This window comes from Acanthochromis polyacanthus, chromosome 5, assembly GCF_021347895.1.
Source record: "Acanthochromis polyacanthus isolate Apoly-LR-REF ecotype Palm Island chromosome 5, KAUST_Apoly_ChrSc, whole genome shotgun sequence".
NCBI lineage: Eukaryota > Metazoa > Chordata > Actinopteri > Pomacentridae > Acanthochromis > Acanthochromis polyacanthus.
The window spans coordinates 3,806,567-3,823,730 of NC_067117.1; the positions used below are offsets into that span (position 1 = coordinate 3,806,567).

The 17,164-nt window shown below is 39.4% G+C and overlaps 2 protein-coding genes across 3 annotated transcripts in view; both read left to right on the forward strand.

Annotated features, from left to right (window-relative positions):
• The window catches only part of LOC127533914 (CD276 antigen homolog), a 244,219-nt gene that overhangs the window by 188,726 nt on the left and 38,329 nt on the right, over positions 1-17,164 (forward strand). The gene's annotated exons all lie outside the window — the stretch shown is intronic.
• The window catches only part of LOC110958080 (solute carrier family 12 member 5-like), a 191,205-nt gene that overhangs the window by 1,198 nt on the left and 172,843 nt on the right, over positions 1-17,164 (forward strand). The window lies entirely within an intron of this gene.

Here is a 17,164-nt window from a genome sequence, read left to right on the forward strand (position 1 = left end):
TTGTGAATATTCTTAAACATTTTTTTGCATTTCTTTTTTTCCACCAAAAAAAATGTTCAGACATCAGAAGTTTCAGTTTGAAAATCTATATTTTTTCCCCCCACATTTTCAAACTTTAAATTTGCAAAACCTTCATGAAGAAAATTTCAATAATTCCTGAAAAGTTTCATTTAAAACAAAATTAAAAAAAATCCCCAAATTTGGCAAGAAAATGTTTAAATATTCTCAAAATGAGTAAAAATCTGAAGTGATGACATGTCAGTAAAACTTCTAATTTTTCTTTAAGAATATTGGCACAAAAATCAACCAAATTTCACTGGGTTTTGGTAGTTTTTTTTTTTTGACTGTTTTTAAAAAAACTTTTTAAAAACATTTGTTTTTCCACCAAAAAAATTCCCATCATGTTGAAAATGTGGACATCAGAAGTTTCACTGTGAAAATATATTTTTTCCCACCTTTTCAAAAGGTTTAATGGGTTAATTTGACCCACAGGACGACACATGGGTTAAATGGAGATGCCAGTGTCAGGTGCCCTCTAGACATATGGCGTGGCTTTATTTTATTTTTTTATTTAACCCTTATTTTACCAGGAAACCCCTTGAGATTAAAGGGAGGGAGACCTGGCTAAGACTGGACACATTTAAAAAATGTAATGTAAAATGTTCAGAGAATATAAAAACAAGACTATTCAGATATAGAAACGAGTTCAAACAAAAGAAGGAAAGAATAAAAAGTATCTTTCTCTAGTTTTTAAATTAATTCAAGGAGACAAATCACTGAGCTTTCAAGTGTTTTTGAGGTTGTTCCATGACCAAGGTGCATTATGGGAGCTCACAGTGAATCCTGAGTACCTGTAAGGGTATGGAGGTATTTCAGGTGCAAAATGTTTGAGCACCTGTAACATTGAATTTGTATGTGTACATTGAATTTGTATGTGTATCAGCAAATCTGATTTCCCACACTCTGAGTTGTGTACTTGTAAAATAATTTTTGTATGTGTCGATTTTTTTTCTTCCCACAAATACAACACAAAAATACACATTCACAAATCGTATTTACAGATGTACAAATCGTATTTACAGGTGTACAAATCATATTTACAGGTGTACAAATCCTTCTGTACAAGTCACATATTTCAACACTGACACGCTCATATTTTGCACCTTTTGTTGCAGCACACGAAGTGCGAAACATACTTGTGCACCTGTATTGTAAGAAGTGAAGTTGAGGTGAGAATTTGAGTATGTGCAAATCTGAATGTGAACTTGTGCAATAAGTACGTGAAATAATTTACCACGAAAATACACAAATTGCTACTTACAACCACTCGAATCCTCCCCACGAGTCACACATTCTCTGTTTTCTACAGGTGCAAATCAGAAATCTACAGGTGCAAATCAGAAATCTACAGGTGCAAATCAGAAATCGTACTTACGGTCCGCTGAGGTATTTGGTGCAAAACTACAAAACGAGCCGATCTGTGTATAAATTCTATGCTCTGAGATTGACTGACTTTTCGACCAGTCAGGGAGACGCTTTGCCCGCCCAGCCAATCAGAGGTTTTTATTCCGTCTGAGGTCGCTTTACCGACTTCCGGGTGTGGAATTTCACGATGGAGAGAGTGTAGGCCAGGGGGTCGGCAAGTAGATGTTTGTAAAGAATCGAACAGCGGGCCAAGCTGTGGGCGGGTGTGCTCCGATACCGCGGGCGGGGGGGGGGGCTGGCGATACCGCGAGCAGCGGAGCTTCTACAGCTGGTCGCCGCTGCTTGGGACACACGTCTCTGATCACAGATGTATTAAAAATGACTCCCGAGACACACACGTTTTGTACACACTGTTGCTCAGTGAAATCTGGCAGGTACAACTGTGTCCGACCAGTAGTGCAAACGCGGAAATGCCCGGCAGCATCCGACAACGCAAGTTTCGTGTTGTGGTGACGGACTGGCTTGGCTCTGTGCCAAATCAAATTTTCAAAATCATCTGACGGGCCAGTTTTGGCCCGCGGGCCGCCAGTCGTCAACCACTGGTGTAGGCTTTGATTTCAATATACTAAGAGGAATGGATAAGTTATTTGAGTCATTGGGAAATGCGCATTATAGAGATTAGAGCAGACCAGCCGTCCAAAACAAGAACTCCCTACACTCTCTCCATCGTGAAATTCAACACCCGGAAGTCGGTAAAGCGACCTCGGATGGAATAAAAACCTCTGATTGGCTGGGCGGGCAAAGCGTCTCCCTGACTGGTCGAAAAGTCTGTCAATCTCAGAGCATAGAATTTATACACAGATCGGCTCGTTTTGTAGTTTTGCACCAAATATCTCAGCGGACCGGAAGTACGATTTCTGATTTGCACCTGTAGATTTCGGATTTGCACCTGTAGAAAACAGAGAATGTGTGACTCGTGGGGAGGATTCGAGTGGTTGTAAGTAGCAATTTGTGTATTTTCGTGGTAAATTATTTCACATACTTATTGCACAAGTTCACATTCAGATTTGCACATATTCAAATTCTCACCTCAACTTCACTTCTTACAATACAGGTGCACAAGTATGTTTTGCACTTCGTGTGCTGCAACAAAAGGTGCAAAATGTGAGCGTGTCAGTATTGAAATATGTGGCTTGTAGAGAAGGATTTGTACACCTGTAAATGATTTGTACACCTGTAAATACGATTTGTGAATGTGTATTTTTGTGTTGTATTTGTGGGAAGAAAAAAAATCGACACATACAAAAAATTATTTTACAAGTACACAACTCATAGAGTGTGGGAAATCAGATTTGCTGATACACATACAAATTCAATGTACACATACAAATTCAATGTACACAACTACAAATTTGATGTTACAGGTGCTCAAACATTTTGCACCTGAAATACCTCCATATAAGGGCTGCCGCAGAGCGAGAGTCAATGTTGAGTGAAAGAAGTGTACCTAAATACGATGGAAGCTTGGAGCGAGAACTAGCAACTGATTTGACAGATGCATCTTTGTGCCTCTTCTGTGGTCCAGGTTTGGATTTATTTAATACATGAGAGTAAAGGGAAGGGAATGAAAGTCCTTCAAATGTTGGTATTTTTAATCTCTACTTCCCTCCGAGTAGCCCTCAGCCTCGTCTCAGGAGAAAACCTGTGTGCCTTTGTGATTCAATCCTGCCACCAGCTCACCTGATTGAAATAATCAAAGTCCTACTGTTCACTGTGTGGACCGAAAGCAGCAGCGCAGAACAAATGGCCCCTGAAAGTCCCACCGGTGCATGAGTGGGAGCCTTTTACCATTAGCAATGATTAGCATGAGGAAAAAGTGCAATCATTCAGGTTCAGCCAAGTGCAAATAAAGATTTATCTGCAAATGAATCAATGTTTCGTACTGTGCTTAACCGTTGAAGGCTGTTACATTAATGACATTTCACATTAAGTGGCCACACGCCCAGGATCCTCTAAACGCTTTTATTGAGCTTCTGAGTGATCCAGCTTTGTTGAGGAAACATGTTAACCCTGGTATCATCCTGAGGGTGTGTGTGTGTGTGGGGGGGAAATTCAGTGAAACTTGATGTCCACATTTTCAACGTTTTTGGGAAATTTTTGAACTTTTTTTTTTTTGGTGGAAATAAAGAGTGTTAATTTCTGAAATACATTCACAAAAAAAATCAATGTTGATTATTTTGTGAATATTCTTAGAGAAATTATTGGACATTTTACACACACACACACACACACACACACACACACACACACACACACACACACACATAAATGTGTAATGACTAGATATTTTTAGGATTTTTTGGAAGATTTTTAAAAAATATTTGCACAAATTTTCTTACCAGAATTTGGTAATTTTATTAAATTTTTTAAAATAAAACTTTTAAGGGAAGCTTAAGGAAATATTGGAATTTTCTTCCTGAAGGTTTTGCAAATTTACAGAAATTTAGGGAATTTCTTTGCTGTATTCTTGGATTTTTATTTTTCAGACAAAGAAACAATATTTTTTAAAATGGAAACAGGAGGGTTAATGGGTAAATGTATTCTCACCAGTCATTTTCCTCTTTTTAGATCAAAAGTTCTATCTCAGCTCAGTCCTTACACTTTATGGTACATATCTACCATTTTCACAGGACATATTAGCTATTGTCTTTGTTTTAATATCATTCCTGGTTCACTAAGGTTTGGTAATGACAGATTTCTGCTAGTAAGGCAGCTGAGAAGAGGAATAAAAGCTTTTGATTACCAGTCTAGCACTCTTTCATTGCTACAAGTGGCTCCGGAAAAAGCCTCGGAGGTTTCAAAACATGCCACAGAGTGCTCCTGAGCAAAGGGAATTAATACAGAAACACCTCCTCAGCATTTCTCCACTGAAATGCCCGAGTGTGCATCAATCATTCCTCTGGACAGAAAGATGGCAGCGCTGCTTGGTAGGAACAAATCTCACCACCTCCTTACGTTCCCCTTAAGAGCCGGGGGAAGCGCTTTATTGGAGGGCTTTCCCGCATGTACGCTGTGCCTTGTGGAGACTGATGTCTGCGCATCTATTTTCCCCCGTTGCCATGGCGATGCAGTACAGTTTCACCATAGTTGTCTTGCAGTGAGGTGGAAAACACTTCAGATCGAGCAAGTACCGTTATGAAACCGACCTTTATTTCCCTGTTCTTTTTTGGTTTTGTGTGGCTAAAAATTGCAGTAGAGCTAAGAGATAAACTGCAGGTGAATGTTGGGTTTTTACGTACGAATGTTTGAGGGAAATGGTGCCGACAGATGACTGTGGATAGGAAATCCCTTCAACTACAGAAGTGCTTCTAAGGGCTGCTGCTGCTAGCACTTATGCTGATTAAAAATCATCTGTTTTTTTTTTTTTGATTAGTTGTTTGATCAGTGCAATCTGTTTTTACTTCAAGACTTTTTCTTTGCATGATTTGACATCTTTTCTTAAACCTTCCTGTTTTCATTTACTGGCACCAAAAAGTATTGTCCTCGTCTGAAAAAAAATTCAAAAATTCACCCAAAAAATTCCCTACATTTCTGAAAATTTCCAAAACCTTCCACAAGAAAATTCCTTAAGTTTTATTTAAAACAAAAAATCCCCCAAATTTGGCAAGACAATTCTTGTAAATATTTTCCAAAAATGAGTGAAAATATTACAAAAAAATCCTAAAAATATCTAAAATGATTACATATCAGTAAAACTAATATTGGATTTTAGCAGATTTTTTGTGTGAATGTTCTTTAACATTTTAACACTACTTTTTTTTCCCACCAAAAAATGTTCAGATTTCCCAAAAATGTTAAATGTGGACATCAGAAGTTTGTTTGACTGAATATATATATATGTATATATATATATATATTTTTTTTTTTTTTCCCCCACACTTTCAAACTTTAAAATGGGTCATTTTGACCTGCAGGACGACACCAGGGTTAAAGCTGACTGTCATATTTCTTAAAATCTACTAATTGCTGCGGCTCTTGTGCACAATGATCAGTTGACCAGTTCTGCCACATTGTGTGTAAGAGTTATTTTGGCTGATACAGAAGGTTTGTGGACATCTAATTCATATTTTCAGAGGTGTGCATGTGTTATTGTGCAGGTTTGACTCTGTCAATATAATTATACTGTTGCTGGCATTTCTCGCCACATTATAATTCCAGTTTCCACCAAAGCTCCTGTTCTTATTTCTGCTGACGGATCAGAGCAGTGTCTAAATTCTTCCCACTTGGCCTGGGCCCATGATCCTGTTTCTATTGATCCGGGGAGAAGTGTGAGCTCAGGCGGCTCAGCCAGTCGCTGATGACGATCGGCTGCAGCAGGAAGGAAGGAAGGAAGGCCTTCATCTGGCTGCTCTCGCTGCCCTTGACCTTGCAGCGGTGGGAAGAGATATATCTTCGTTAGATCTGTTGGGCTCAGTGGAATGGGCTGCAGATGGGTTTAGGATGGGCTGGGATTTTCTCAGCAGTCGGCTTTGAAGCTTGCATGTCGTTCAGAAATCCCACTTTTGCAGTGAAGATTCTTTAGTCAGTTTAAGCATTGACAAAATGACACTTCTGGCGGGGGGAAAAATGCCCTCAGTCAAGCTGTAATGTTGTGGAAATTATTTGCATTTAAAGTGATTTAATACAATTATTTAAATTATGAAAGATGCGGGGGGGAGGCTTTTATTGAACTCTATCTGTAAATTATTCCTCAACTCAACACACAAAAGGCAGAGCATTAATCTAGAGTTCTGTTTCACCTGATGTGGCTAATATTTGGTCTCTTTGCAGCTCGGTTTGCTCTCCACCACTTAGACATATTGTGCACATCAGGTGCAAAATTTTAAAATAGTTTTTGCTCTTTAGCTACAAAGGAGCGTGTTATGATCCCTAAAAACTCACTGTGTTACTACATTGCGAATCACATGCTTGTTTTTGTTGTTTTTTTTAGCAGGAATACAAACTTTGGGCAATTTTCTGAACTGATAATTGACATCCTTGTCAACTGATATTGGGTAAATTAATGACATAACCTCATTCTGTATCCCAAATACACCTGTTCATATGATGGGCCAAAAAAGTTTCCCATTTTCAATGTTCCTCTATTGGCCCAGCACCACTCTGTAACGGACATCTGTCTGATGATGGCTGTAGTGGGAAAGTGTTTCTGAAGCTGCCAGAGTTACAGTTCAGGCAGACCATATATATATATTTTTAAACTTGTATTGTTTTAAACTTTCTGCTCCTATTGTTGCTTTTTGTCCCTTAAAAATCCTGTTTGAACTGTAAATGATGTCAGTAATGGCTGCAAGGGTAAAGTTTTGGACCATAAATGTGAAATGATTAGCTGAAAGATGTTAAGCCCCCTCTGGAGTGTTTACAGCAGACTTGAATGATCACTATCTGGGGGTTTGTCACTAGGGCCCGACTGTTATGGATTTTTTTTAAGGCTGATGCTGATATTTGGCAGAAAAAATAGAGATAACAGATTAATTTTAAAAAAAATGAATAAAATGGCTTGTTTTTTGGTCCCTTAATGCTACAACAACAAAGATATGAATTACAGGCAGAACATTTTCCTGTTTTATAATACTTTGTCCTTTAGTATTTAACTTTACAACAGGAGTTTTCAAGTACAAAAACATACAACAGAGAATTAAGCCTCTGGGAAATTATAGAACCTTAAAAGGAGTCAATCTATTGAGTTTTGAAATAATCTGTCTGACACTTCTTGTTGCTGCACATTGATCCATTGTCAACGTAGAAATATTAAGAGCATCTTTAGGATAACAGTTTAAGCTGCTCAGTAGTTTGAGTAGCTCACTATTATTGCCCAAATTGAAAAAAATGAAGTTTTTACATGCTGGACTCTGCATGTCTGAATGATTCTAGGCGGTCTCTTTCATAACGGTTTATTATTGATGAACTCGTCAGCCTTGACTCCTGAGGTCTCCGGCCAAGCTGCAGTTGTTGTTTGTGTGTGCTCATCACGGATGAGCTGCATTAATGTACTAACAGCAGCTATTGTAGCAGAAGAGCTTAGAACCAAAAACAGACGTCTGACGTTAATAAGCGTAACTCAATTTGTCCTCGGCGTTTTGGTCCGTGAGCAGAGGGGCCGACTTGGCCGAGGTTTGCTCTGTGTCGGGGTGTTTTGTTTCCCTCTCGGCAAATGCAGTCCAGAAGAGTGACACAGTATGAGAGCACAGTGAAAACAGCCGTAATCACAGAACGACACACTCCGGTAACCTCATAGCAAAAACACAGATTGGTGTTTTTCCTCCCCCCGAGCTGGTGGCCCATCTCTACACAAGACATGGCGTGTGTCTGTTTGTCATCACTTTCTGAAGTGCATTTTGAACCAATGTGCAGAACTGTTTATGTGCATCAAGGAACAGTTGCATAACCTAAGTGTGCTGTTTCCATGCACTTCCTCTCACTTTAACTTACACGGTATTACTGTTTTCAGCTTGCTGTTGTCATCATGTTTGTTCTGGCCTTTTACCACGAAATGATGAGCAGAGCAGACCTGGTTTGCATTATTAAAGGGAAGGTCAGCAATATTCAGTATTTTTTTTCCTTTTGTCAACAAAACAAAAAATGTTCTAGTCCACCTCTCGGTGTTATCTGACTTTTTCCAGCTCGTCTGTCTCTGAGCTCCAAGCAGAGGACATAAATCAGATTAAATGGGCCGCAAATATACAGTTTCATAGAGAAATAAATGATTTGTTTGTGATCTGGCTGTAGAAATGTACGTCTTGTACTGAGGGCTACAGGAGGCTTATTAAAATATCTGGCCTGTGTAGTTCTATATTTGGTGGGGATTGTTTTCAGCTGCTGTTTTAGGGAGCAGGACTTAAAATCTACTGCAGTGCTGGTGTTTATACTGTAGCAGTGAGGAAGCATGTCACTCTGTGCAAAGGTGTGGCTGGTTGATGTATTTTTTATATTTAACAGCAGAGGTCTATGGCACAGAAAGGAAAATCCTGTTTGGAGCAAAAATTCATTGTTGGTGTTGGGCTTTTCATGGCCTCATTCTTCATAAAGCAGCCTTATCCCTGAAGATACTTTATTATTAATACTGCTGATGTTCGTTCACATTTGACTGAACTCCTTATCTAGCGGTGGCTGCCAGAGATTGTTCCTCTGTGATAATGGACTGTGGGCTGGCCGGGATTGTTTGTGTTTATTCAGGCTTTTCTGGCCCTGTGCTGTAATGAATGCCATGTAAATAATAAACAACCTGTTTAATATAGAGGGGCTGTCTGATGTGAGCACAGATAGTGAGGCACAAAGGCCCATTGTGGAGGACTGCTATTCTAGGTTTAATATGGTGGGGGGGGGGCTGTTTTAGTCTCTTCTGAGAAAAGGCCACTGCAACCACCTGATTAGTTTTATGTAGTATTTTTACAACCCTGCTGTGAAACATGTTATCCTGTCATGAAGGGAGAAAAGTTTGGCTGTTAATTTTATTTGTTCATTTATTTAACCAGGTAAAAATGTTTGAGAACCAGTTCTCATTCACTGATGACCTGGAGAGAGTCCCTGGTAGGAAGAAATGCAGCAAAAATATTAGGAAGTTTCTTCTCTAGTGGAGTCCTGACTGCTCCCAATAACACTGTTGTCTCATTCAAGTCGAATTGTTTATTGGCAGCAAGGAAATATGCACAGCGCAGAGTCTCTGAGCAAATCATTAAATACCATAAGATGTGCACAAGCTCTATCGGCACGTTCACGTCATGAAAAAAATACTGGGGTGCCAAGATGGGGACAGGAGGCTTGAGCTGTAGCTGAACTCTGTAGGTGTTAATTCCTCTTGGAACCAGTTTCTGCTGCCAGACAGAACTGTCTGGAAACGGTTCCTCACAAGTCCAGTACAACACGGAGCAACACATGAAATCATTAAGAATACAGTACATTTTTATAACAAAACAAATGCATAGACACAGAATGGAAATGCCCTAAAACACTGTTATAACCGATGTACACTGCCTCATATCCACTCACCCCATGCAGTACAATCATACCAAAGTGTGCAGCACATTTTTTACAGTGAAACACATTATTTTTCTCTTTTTTAAGATATTTGTTTGACTTTTATACTGTATATTTGTAAATAGAAACTGTTTGCACTACCCTTTAAGACTTATGTTTGCACTGAAAATGAGAAGCTCTTCAGTCTCGTTGCACACTGTATGATGACAAAGCACATTCTGTCGTGTTCTATTCTATTAGAACTGAGTAAATGACACGAACTAGAAGAGAGGGGAGGAGCAGTGTGTATGTATATGTTTACACTACAGTTCAAAAGTTTAGGATCACTTAAAAACATAATTATTTGTGAAAGAAACGCATTTAGGAAGATAACATTAAATGAATAAATCCAGTCTAGACATCGTTAATGTGGTAAATGACTATTTTAGCTGTAAATGTTTAATGGAATATCTCCATAGAGGTACAGAGGAACATTTCCAGCAACCATCACTCCTGTGTTCTAATGCTACATTGTGTTAGCTAATGGTGTAGAAAGGCTCATTGATGATTAGAAAACTCTTGTGCAGTTATGTTAGTACATGGATAAAAGTGAGTTTTCATGGAAAACATGAAATTGTCTGGGTGACCCCAAACTTTTGCACAGGAGCGTATGTGTGCACATAAGAGTGGTATTGAAGAATTTATGATATAAGAGATTGTGACCAACAGGAACAAAAATCGACTGAGCTGAAGGAGTTTCTGCTTGAAGTAGGAAGTGGCATTAATGCAGTGAGTTTAAGGGTGTTTTAATGTATTTTTTTTTTTTTTTAACTTTGCATTGCACTTGCTGTTATTGGTATCGGTTTCCAAAGTGAACTCATAGAGAGCAAATGTCTGTCAGTAACTTATTGCAATGAACTTTATGTATTCATGTCATTTGAGGACTAATTCCAAATAAAATAACTGTCATGCTTTATAGAAGTCTCTCACCTCACCCAGCAGTGATAAAAGGAAATGGAATGGGAATACAACAGGGAGCCTTTAAACAGTGCCAGCTCTCATTAAGAAGTTACATCTAAGCGTTTTATCTTTATCCTTCGTTGCAGACACTAAGGTTTCTAATTGACAAGTGGTAGAGTAAAAAAAAGAACATGAAACTGAAGGATGAGTGAAAGAGATAATCCTCTCCAGAGGAAGGCAGCATCTTTGATCTAATGGTCTCTACTCACCAAGGTTGAACTGTCCTCTGACCTGCACACTGACAGGAATATGAGACGTGCACCCTTGAACATTGTATGTAGTTGATGGATAGAATGGCAAACCTGAGAATCACATGCATGGAAACCAAATAGGGGATTGACTGCAAGATGAGTGTTTTTGGATAGCAGGTAAATTTCTTTATAATCAGTCTAAACCTAGATCATGTTCTCTATTTGTGAATGAACATTCCAACACTTTGTAAATTCTGCTGCACAATGATTAGAAGAGCGGACATGAAAGGAACTTCACAAGCCAGTTATTCCTGTGTTCTGGTTTTTATAAACTACCAGTCAAAAGTTTGGAGACGCCTTCTCATTTCATGTTTTTTCTTTATTTCCATGACTATTTACATTGTAGATTCTCACTGAAGGCATCAGAACTATGACTGTACACAGATGAAATAAGTCAAAGCATGTTTTATATTTTAGATTCTTCACAATAAACACCTTTTGCTTTGACTACTGCTTTGCTCGCTCTTGGCATTCTCACAATGAGCTTCATGAGGTCGTCTCCTGAAATGGTTTCACTGCACAGGTGTGCCTTGTCAAGGTTCATTTACATTTATAGCGCCACCTCTCTAACGCTGCCTATAGAGGTAGTTGTATAATGTTTTGTCTGTCCCTGTTTATGTGGACATGGAGAATCAGTCATGGATGCAAAATAATAAACTGAAAGACAGCTATAATTACAGGCTGCTGTAGTGTGTCATCATCATTGGACTGGTGGCAGCTTAATTAGATTAAATTATATGTGAAGATAATTTTACGTAAGGCCAAGCAGGAGATTATTTAAGCTCCTCTTCTCATCAACGGTGACCTGCTTCATGCTTTAGTGGCACTCAGTGGACTGACTTTACCACCCACAACAACCCATGTACCCGTGATTGTTTGTGCGAATCTCTTGGTGGAGATGAACTGTTTGCTTTCATAGCACCTGATCCCTCCATTCCCCCCCAGGTATCCGTTTTACTGCTGTTGCTGACTAATATCCGTGTCCCGGTGCTGAGCTGTATCTGAAGTCGTTTTGGTTACGGTTGAATATTGACAACAGCAGCTGACGGTTATGAAACAAACCAAAGAAATGTAGCTATATTACTTCAGTGATTTGAAAATGATTCAAAGTACAACATCCAGTAAACACTGCACAGATGTAAACGGCATTGGAACAAAGAAAGGATAACTACTGTTTCCAGTTTTTTTTTTTTTTTTGGAAGAAAGGAAACATTTTCACACTCATCCTGTTGGGAAAACTTCCCAGAGATAATAAATCTGCACAAACTGTGCTTTGTTTGGTGACAATTCCAAAGAAGTTTATTCAGAGAAGATGGCTGTCTTCAGTGTCAACAAAAATAAAAATCTGCTTTAGAGTTGCTTTAATGGTTCATTTAACAGTCATCATGAATTTGTTTTGCTTGTGTTAATGGAGGCCTACATTTAAAAATGAGTGCTTTAGTATCTACACCTCAGATTAAAGGTTGTCATTACATTTTTGTGTATATTTTAATTTTACTCTTTGACAGTTTGAATGCTTTTTGAATACACTGCTGCACCTAAAAGTAAGACCAATGAAACACTACTTATAAATGTTTTTTTTTCAAAATAAATTACAAATATTTAATTTGATGTATGCCTTTTTCTTTTTCTTCTGGTGTTCTTCTGCACCAAACCATGACCCCAAAACCGAGGTGCATGCTCATCCATAAATTTTGTATTCCTTTTAGTTCTGCTCTGTTTGTGGTTCAGGAGCTGAACCACTGAAGAAGCTAGAAGACTGACATGTTTCTTTTTGTCACCATATAACTCTAAACACATTGAACCCTTTATTGTAGGCGCTACAGGTTTAATTTGCTGTTCTGTGAGGTTTTGAGGCAGCAACCATCACACTGTGAGGATGTTTGAGTTGAGCAGGCCAGTTCTTTTGGTCAAGTCTCACTAACAAGACAGTTAAAGGATGCTGCCACACAATATTGTTTGTACTGATTACATTTAATGCCCTTTAATGTTTCCAGTTGGTTAGTGTTTGCTTTGGGAGACATAACCACCCCTCAGTTTGTACAGAGAAGCTCGGCCACATTAGGTGACATTACACCTCCTTTCATTCATCTTTAGTGGCTATAAAATGTATTCATCCCCTTTGGAAGGTTTCCATTTTATTGCTGTTCCACATTGAATCATTGTCACTGAATGTCCCTTGGAGTCCAGTTAAATCCAGTGAAGAAGAAATGGAAAGATTACGGAACATGCATGTGACTGCAACAAAGATGAATGAGAGGCCTCTGAAGGAAGGACTCCTCTGTCATACAGCAACTTGCCCATTCTTCACCAGTTTTATGGGAGAGTAGCAAAGAGAAACCACTGTTAAAGGGCTCTGAGTGACTCTACTAGAGTTCACTAGAAGGCATGTGGGAGACTTTAAAGTAAACTTGAAAAGGTTTTTAGTCCGAGACCAAAATGTCTCTTTAAAACATCATCACAAACCCATTATCCCCACCATGAAGCATCAGGATGTGGGGAAACTCCTTGGCATCAGGACTTGGAAGTATTAAGGCAGAGGGTTGAATGAATGCAGTAAAGCCTGGAGAAAGACCTGATGTGGTCTGCAAGAGAACTGCAGGGGGGGATTAGTTTCAAGCAATGCCCTGAAGCATACATCCTACGCAGAAATGATTAGAAAACAAGGTGAATGTTCTGGAGTGGTCAAGTCAGATCCCAGAACTCAATGAAAATGTCTAGATTTTAAAAAAAAGTTCTGTCATGATCCCTGTGCAACCTAGTGGAGCTTAATAAAATTGCAGGGTTGATTGATATCCATCCATACCGGCTCAATGATGTAATTGTGGATGAATTTGCATCTAGTATATACTCAAATACACTTGCACTTATTTTTGCATTTTACATTTGTAGAAATCCATTTTTACTTTGACATGAGTCTTTTTTTTTTTTTGTAAATTCTTGTCAGAAAATCATAATGTAAGCGTGATCTATTGTTGAAAAGCAATAAAAAGGGAATGCAGTAAAAAATGTCCTCAGGGGATGAATGTTTTGTATAAGGACTTTGGTTCAATGCTCTCATGTAAAACTAGCAGCTTTAATTAACCTATATTATAAATACAGGAACCACAGAAGGAACTGAAGGCAACAGAAGTCAGAACCTTTCACTACTGAGACTGAGCTTTTTGTTGTGGCAATATTTTATATACAAACTTGTGGAGAAATGTTTTGCCATTCAGATTTTTCTTTCCAGCTGCTGTGGAGGAGAAGTTGCATTCATCTGATTTTCTCTTTAAAATTCTCCAAAGGTGGTGTTCTGAATTCAAGTCAGGCGACCCATTTGGCAAGGCACTGGTGTTCACTTTTTTATTCTTTACACTCCGGTTTGATTTTGGCAGCGTGATGTGGATTGTGATCTGATTGTTGCTGGAATGTTCCTCTTCTGCCAAGCTTCTCAAGGCTGGAAGGTATCTTGTCAGCCAATACTTTGTATCGGAGTGCGTTGTGCCATCTATAAATGCCATCTTTGCAACCCTTTCTACACGAGCGCAGCCTCATCTCATCACATCTGTGCTGCTCTGGTCCAGGAGGAGGTAGTCCTGGCCAGGTTCATGCCAAACATGAGTCAAAAACAGATACTTTGGTCTTATTGGACCCAAGAATGTTCCACTAACATTCATCAGGCTTGTTCGATGTTTTTATTCTTGCAGTTTTGTTCCAGAGACCATGCAAAGGTGTTTTCCTCGACCTCTGTTCATTGAGGTGGATGCAGTGTTCTTCACGCTGTCTGAGCTGTTACACCAATCCTGATTTCCACTGAAAGTCTGAAGCACTTTGACGTCTGTTTATCAGAACTAGATTGTAGCAGACGGTCTGTGGCGTCATTTTAGGAAAACGACCACTGCAGCTCTGATTAAAGGTTCTGTGGCTTGTCCTGTTCCTCCTGATTACTGCTGCCACTGTTTCCACTGATTTTATTTACCTCTGATCTTCCTCAATCATTTTCCACTTTTGATGTAGAGTCTTGATGCAGATCTGAAGATAAACCTGTAACTTTGGTCCAGATTTGGCTGATTGGAAATCACGGATGTACTCTGTTGTTTCAATGATCAAAGTTATATTCACTGTAGTTGCGTAATGTTTTCACTTTGTATTTCCTGTGTAGTCTTTCTGAAGTATTTGTTTTTCATTGTTCATAGAGGAAAATGCTCTTTGTCACCTTTAGGAAAAAATACAATCATTGGACAGTGATCCAAACTTTAATTGACTGTCATTTAGGTAATACTGCATATCGGTGTATTTGTTTCTGTGGACCAAGGAAACCTCTTTAACCTTTCGCTTACCTTTCTTTGTCTCCTTGCACATCTGTCCTCCTCCTGTGGTAATGCCATTAAATGGCAGAAATTTTCTCCTTCAGAGGAGCCATTGATTTGTAATCTGGGTAGCCATTAAATGCCATAGCTTCTGAGACATCACTCAGCCTCTTATTCCTTTTTCTGTCAGGACAAACCATCAGTTCACTGTCGATCAATGCAGCTCATAAGCCATTACCTATGTATGTCCAGTCCCTAATTTTCAAGAGCTGTTTAAATTAAATCAAATGATCACCGAGGATTCCTGAGGGAGGGGAAGCTGTGTAGAAGCATTAAGCAGACAGCAGAGGGCAGCCTCTTTACTGTTTTAGACTGCTGCTGAATACATGGATGCTGAGCGCTCGAGGTATCTTAGTGAAAACCTCATTCTTAGAAAAAAATAAAATGAATATGTTGGTGCTCATCTGACGTATATTCAAGTGTCGTGTCTTGCATATCTAGGATGTGTCGATCCGAATTAGCGGGTTGAACTTGAGAAATGAATCGCTCTGCAGTAACTCAGACACGTGCGCTTCTCTGCTGAGACGACAGGGGGCAGATGTGTCCTTTCCCTTTAATGGAGACGGCCAGCTTCTACGTCTGTTCCCCCTTCAGTCTGAATCATGTGGTGGAAAAACCTGATATGAGAGATCAGGAACCCGACGAATTACACAACAGCAGCCTGCGTTGTGTGTTTGACGGAAGATGCTCGTTAAGCATATGGCAAGAGAGGGGAAAGTGTGGGCGTGCTTTTGGGCTGGCAGAAGAAGCAAGATGCAGGGCGAGAGGGGGGTGTAAACCTCCCTTAGCCCAGAAATCCTCGTGCCGTTATGTAACCGTGTCTGCAAACAGGGGGAGGTGTGTTACTGTGTGTGTGTGGTGGGGGATTGTGACCAATTGATAGAAAGTGACAAAATCCTCCTCACACGCAGGCAGGCTGCAGGGCAGACACCTCGGTGACACGAACACGGGAGGAACGGGGGGTAGGAGAGGAAATATCAGCAGGGAGAGGTAGAGCTTTCTCCTTCCACTACGCAGCTCTGACAATGGCACATCCATCACAGATCCAGTAACTTGGCTTCTTTCTGCGGCACAGAAGCTGATCTGCAATCTTTACACTCGAGATTTCTATCTCGCCTGCTCTCTCACTGTCACTATAATACAATCCCACACCGATTTAGCATGACAGGGTGTTTTGTTTTGGTTTTTTTTTTTTTTTTTTTGAGGAAGAAGAATCCTGTGGGTTTGTTTTCTTAAAAAGTGGCACTGTTTTGCAGAGTAACGTTTTGTGTACTTTGGATTTATTATTATGCTTAGAAATTCTGAAACAATTAGTCTTGGTATCTATTGCGTTCAGCCTCAAAAATGGCAATAGATTTTTTTTTTTTTTTTTTTTTTAATGTAGCTGTCTACATATTAAACTGATTACCTTTTGGTTTGAGGAGGAGTAGACAATGTTTCTGGGAAAGCATAATGGATGTTTCCTAAACCTTTTTATACCAAAAGATTAATTGAGACAAATCAGCAGTTTTTCTTTGTTTTTAAGCAACCAAATGACAAATGGATCATCATGCAGTTGAATAGGAGGAGATAATGTAGAGTTTGTCTAATTCCTGTGAAGGAAATCTGTCTTTCCTGTTTTTTTTTTTGTTTTGTTTTGTTTTGTTTTTGACTCCCGGTGACTTGTCTGCATTGTGTACTTGATTTTACTTTTCTTTGCATTGCACGTGTCACTGTCAGCATATCATGGTGTTGCGGTTGGTTTCATCACTCTGAATTTATGTATTAGTCCTGTGGGATCAGCCCTCGGCTCGATCTCTGAGCTGCCAAACCTCTCAGGACTCCTCTGCTCACATTTAACAGCTGAACCCGTGGAGGACAACTCGCTAAGCATTGCTGTGTGGTAAAGTTTGTCATGTTTCTCAGCAAATAAAGGATCTCTCATCTGCATTTCTGGAGATGTAAAATGGAGCAGTGAATGGGGAAAAGGTTGTTTTTAATAGGTCAGTATGATAATTTGCCCGGCATGGGTTGCCAGAATAAATCACCGGCGCCAGCTTATGTTTGTGTGTCTGTGTGTTATTTCTGGGCTGATTTGGAGAGCAGCACATGCTCCATCTACTA